This window comes from Seriola dumerili, unplaced genomic scaffold (genome assembly GCF_002260705.1).
Source record: "Seriola dumerili isolate Sdu_G_001 unplaced genomic scaffold, Sdu_1.0 BDQW01000012.1, whole genome shotgun sequence".
NCBI lineage: Eukaryota > Metazoa > Chordata > Actinopteri > Carangiformes > Carangidae > Seriola > Seriola dumerili.
In genome coordinates this window covers 1,905,129-1,910,758 of record NW_019174267.1, presented here as the reverse complement: position 1 = coordinate 1,910,758, position 5,630 = coordinate 1,905,129, and positions in this window count along the sequence as shown.

Below are 5,630 nucleotides of genomic sequence, written 5' to 3'. Positions count from 1 at the left end.
AAAAAAAACCCCCCCCCCCCCCCCCAGTGATCGTGTGGGTGGGGGCAGGTGAGCACCAGCTGCTCCTCATCACTGTAATCACTTCAAAGATCAAGCTCTGCCTCAGACCTGATCCTGACTCTGTCTCCTCCGCAGCTCCTGTTTCCTCTCCTGGTCTCTGGCTCAGGCCTCCGTCATCTCCCAGCACCATGGTTCACAGTCACAGACGTCTTTACTGAATCAGCTGTTTTAATCAGTGCTCACCTCCACCTGTACTAATGCTCCTCCTATATGAGTCCCCCTCTGACCTGGTCCAGACCTGGTCCAGACCCGGTCCTGCTCCTGCTAATGACTGTGTCATGGAAAAGCCTGTTTTTATTGAAGCTCTGGACTAAATCCTCCTCTCTGACCTTTCAATCCATGACAGACAAAAACAGACGGAGGGAAACTCAGAGTAAATACCTGATCCAGGCCCGTCCAAGAACAGGATTGTGGTTTGGGACAGGTATTAGAGTCCCAGTCATGGACACTAATGGATTCAGGATCAGAGGCTTTGGGGCTCAGCTGGTGCCAGCCGGCCCGTGATCGCTCAGATTAACAGAGGGATTCCTTCAGGGCGACGAGACCCTCAGTTATGTCTGACAGGAGCTTGTCCCTGGTTCTGATCCATCAGATCCTTTCACATGGCCCTCACTTAACCCTCGTTATTAACCCTCATTAACCAGTTAACAAGGCCTAAGTGGAGGGAAGCAGCGGGGGGGGGGGTACTAGGTATCCTGCTAAAGATTAATGAAACACGTCAAGCTACACCAGAGATCACACACAACTAACCACAACTAACTACACAACTAACCACAACTAACTACACAACTAACCACACAACTAACTACACAACTAGCTACACAACTAAGTACAAAACTGGTCCGACATGAGTTCACATGTGAGACCGAGGTTCACACAGACAATATGTTGTTTACTGCTGCAGCACTAATTGTTAAATGGAGCGTTGACGGCGTGGCATTGTCACTGTTCCTGTTTACTGTGGACCTGCGGCGTTCTGACAGCGTCTCAACCGGGTCGTGTCCCTGAGTCACGCCATCCTCTAATGAGGGTCTACACTCTGATCCTGCACCACCTAGACCTCCACAAAGACCGCATTCTTCAGCCGGAGCCGGCACTTGACTTTGACACACACACACACACACACACACACACACACACACACACACAGACCTGCTGAAGAAAACAGTCAGGCTAAGACCCTCTGGCCGCTGTGACCTCCTCTGGACCAGGATGTTCTCGTCTACTGTTTTTGTGGATGAGAACATCCTGGTCCCCACCCAACCCCCACCCCCACCCCTCCCCCAGTCACTACACCCCCCAGTCATGGAGTTACAGCTTCTCTGCTTCAGTGTTTCCCTCCATCCAACCTGGACCAGTGTGTGTGTGTGTGTGTGTGTGTGTGTGTGTGTGTGTGTGTGTGTGTGTGGGCAGCTGATGTTGTTGATGAGGTGTTCATCATGACCTCTGTCTCTTCTTGGAAAACATCCTGAGGTCAAAGTTCATCGGGAACTTTGACACTGACACTGTTCAAACCAACTTTATTCAAACACATGTAAACACAGAGACACAGTCAGAAAGGAAGTGATCAGTTTATGCAGAGAAGAAGAAGACTCAACAACACAGATCAAAATGGAGAACGAGACATTAAAATAATAAAGAATAATTGATTCAGATAGAATCATTAAAATCCCCCTCCCCCTCCCCCTCCTGCTCCACAGGTGTTCCTGAGAAACCCCACAGGTCTCCGTTTGCTTTCCATAATATCCACTGGTTTCCATGGTAACCAGCTGGTGTGGACCGGCCTGTAGAGGAAATCTGTGACACACTGACCTCAATCTACAGCTCATTGTTCAAAGTGCTGCTAAGTAGACCGGACCAGAGACCAGAAGCCAGAGACCAGGGGCTTTGTCCTCAGTGACCCCCCCCCCCCACCACTTCCATGTTGTTCTCTCTCTGCTCAGTCCAGGTCCTCAATGTAAACAGGGTCCTCATGGTCAACTTTCAAAAACACACCAGCAGCAAACAGCTGATCTCTGAGGGCGAGACCTGCTTCATGTTCTGCTTAAGGGCAGAGACCAGTTCTCTGACTCAGACCAGTTCTCTGATTGAGACCAGTTCTCTGACTCAGACCAGTTCTCTGACTGAGACCAGTTCTCTGACTCAGACCAGTTCTGTGACTCAGACCAGTTCTCTGACTCAGACCAGTTCTCTGACTCAGACCAGTTCTGTGACTCAGACCAGTTCTCTGATCTAGACCAGTTCTCTGACTCAGACCAGTTCTCTGATTGAGACCAGTTCTCTGACTCAGACCAGTTCTCTGACTGAGACCAGTTCTCTGACTCAGACCAGTTCTCTGATCTAGACCAAATCTCTGACTCAGACCAGTTCTCTGATTGAGACCAGTTCTCTGACTGAGACCAGTTCTCTGACTCAGACCAGTTCTCTGACTCAGACCAGTTCTCTGATTGAGACCAGTTCTCTGACTCAGACCAGTTCTCTGACTGAGACCAGTTCTCTGACTCAGACCAGTTCTCTGATCTAGACCAAATCTCTGACTCAGACCAGTTCTCTGATTGAGACCAGTTCTCTGACTGAGACCAGTTCTCTGACTCAGACCAGTTCTCTGACTCAGACCAGTTCTCTGATTGAGACCAGTTCTCTGACTCAGACCAGTTCTCTGACTGAGACCAGTTCTCTGACTCAGACCAGTTCTCTGATCTAGACCAAATCTCTGACTCAGACCAGTTCTCTGATTGAGACCAGTTCTCTGACTGAGACCAGTTCTCTGACTCAGACCAGTTCTCTGACTCAGACCAGTTCTCTGATTGAGACCAGTTCTCTGACTCAGACCAGTTCTCTGACTGAGACCAGTTCTCTGACTCAGACCAGTTCTCTGATCTAGACCAAATCTCTGACTCAGACCAGTTCTCTGATTGAGACCAGTTCTCTGACTGAGACCAGTTCTCTGACTCAGACCAGTTCTCTGACTCAGACCAGTTCTCTGATTGAGACCAGTTCTCTGACTCAGACCAGTTCTCTGACTGAGACCAGTTCTCTGACTCAGACCAGTTCTCTGATCTAGACCAAATCTCTGACTCAGACCAGTTCTCTGACTGAGACCAGTTCTCTGACTGAGACCAGTTCTCTGACTCAGACCAGTTCTCTGACTGAGACCAGTTCTCTGACTGAGACCAGTTCTCTGACTCAGACCAGTTCTCTGACTCAGACCAGTTCTCTGACTCAGACCAGTTCTCTGATTGAGACCAGTTCTCTGATCTAGACCAAATCTCTGACTCAGACCAGTTCTCTGATTGAGACCAGTTCTCTGACTGAGACCAGTTCTCTGACTCAGACCAGTTCTCTGACTCAGACCAGTTCTCTGATTGAGACCAGTTCTCTGATCTAGACCAAATCTCTGACTCAGACCAGTTCTCTGATTGAGACCAGTTCTCTGACTGAGACCAGTTCTCTGACTCAGACCAGTTCTCTGACTGAGACCAGTTCTCTGACTCAGACCAGTTCTCTGATCTAGACCAAATCTCTGACTCAGACCAGTTCTCTGACTCAGACCAGTTCTCTGACTGAGACCAGTTCTCTGACTCAGACCAGTTCTCTGACTCAGACCAGTTCTCTGACTGAGACCAGTTCTCTGACTGAGACCAGTTCTCTGACTCAGACCAGTTCTCTGACTCAGACCAGTTCTCTGACTGAGACCAGTTCTCTGACTCAGACCAGTTCTCTGACTCAGACCAGTTCTCTGACTCAGACCAGTTCTCTGACTCAGACCAGTTCTCTGACTGAGACCAGTTCTCTGACTGAGACCAGTTCTCTGACTCAGACCAGTTCTCTGACTGAGACCAGTTCTCTGACTGAGACCAGTTCTCTGACTCAGACCAGTTCTCTGACTCAGACCAGTTCTCTGACTGAGACCAGTTCTCTGACTCAGACCAGTTCTCTGACTCAGACCAGTTCTCTGACTGAGACCAGTTCTCTGACTCAGACCAGTTCTCTGACTCAGACCAGTTCTCTGACTGAGACCAGTTCTCTGACTCAGACCAGTTCTCTGACTCAGACCAGTTCTCTGACTCAGACCAGTTCTCTGACTCAGACCAGTTCTCTGACTGAGACCAGTTCTGTGACTCAGACCAGTTCTCTGACTCAGACCAGTTCTCTGACTGAGACCAGTTCTCTGACTCAGACCAGTTCTCTGACTCAGACCAGTTCTCTGATTGAGACCAGTTCTCTGACTCAGACCAGTTCTCTGACTGAGACCAGTTCTCTGACTGAGACCAGTTCTCTGATCTAGACCAAATCTCTGACTCAGACCAGTTCTCTGATTGAGACCAGTTCTCTGACTGAGACCAGTTCTCTGACTCAGACCAGTTCTCTGACTGAGACCAGTTCTCTGACTCAGACCAGTTCTCTGATTGAGACCAGTTCTCTGATCTAGACCAAATCTCTGACTCAGACCAGTTCTCTGATTGAGACCAGTTCTCTGACTCAGACCAGTTCTCTGACTCAGACCAGTTCTCTGATTGAGACCAGTTCTCTGACTCAGACCAGTTCTCTGACTGAGACGAGTTCTCTGATTGAGGCCAGTTCTCTGACTGAGACCAGTTCTCTGACTCAGACCAGTTCGTCATTTATAAACTGATTGTTCAGTTCAGTGCTCACAAAAAATATGAACGTGTTTATTGAACATGTTTAATGAAACACGTTCATTAAACACTGACTGATTCCAACTGAGACACTGAACTGAAGAGAACTGATGTAAAGATGCTGGAGGCTGATGTTTCATACTGTTATGTTCCAATCTATTCTCATGGTTTGGTCTCAAAGGTAAAATTGCGTCTTTAAGGAGCTCTGATTTATTGTGATATTATTCACCTGCTCATCAAGAGGGGTAAGATCTTTATCAGGGTGATTAGGGAAGGAAGTTAATGAGCCTGAACTATTAAAATGAGCCAATTAGCTCTAAAGAATGATCAAGACGACTACAGACGAACATTAGTTAACAAGCTTGTTGGAGTCTGTTCTGAAACAGACGGTTCAGTGAATGAAACTCGGTGTGAGTGAAACAAACAGCCAACAGTGTCCCGTCTGTATTTAGGCAGTTCTACGAAACACGCCCCACTGAATTCTGGGAGTGGCCCAGCTGCCTGAAGACGGGCAGCTTCCTGCCAACCTGCTGCTGGCTCAGAGACGGAGGCATGTCTAGCACCGTGTACTGCAACCGGACCCAGATCCACTGAGCCTGGACAGGAGAGGTGAGAGTCTGTCCTGGGGGGGACAGGCGGACAGAGAGGACTTTATTCTGATCACACTGATCAGGAGCTTTCCTTTTTATCTGGTTCACTTCTTCTGTCACAGGTTTACATGTTGACTGGTTTCTTATTGAAGCCCTGCCCTCTCTGAAAAGCCACGCCCCCTCTGACAGCAGACAGAGTTCTGCCTGTCCTGTCGGTCATTCAGCTGTCTCACCTCAGTCTCTGTCCTCAGCCTCAGTCCTCAGTGTCTGTCCTCAGTGTCAGTCCTCAGTCTCAGTCTTCAGTGTCTGTCCTCAGTCTCTGTGCTCGGTGTCTGTCTTC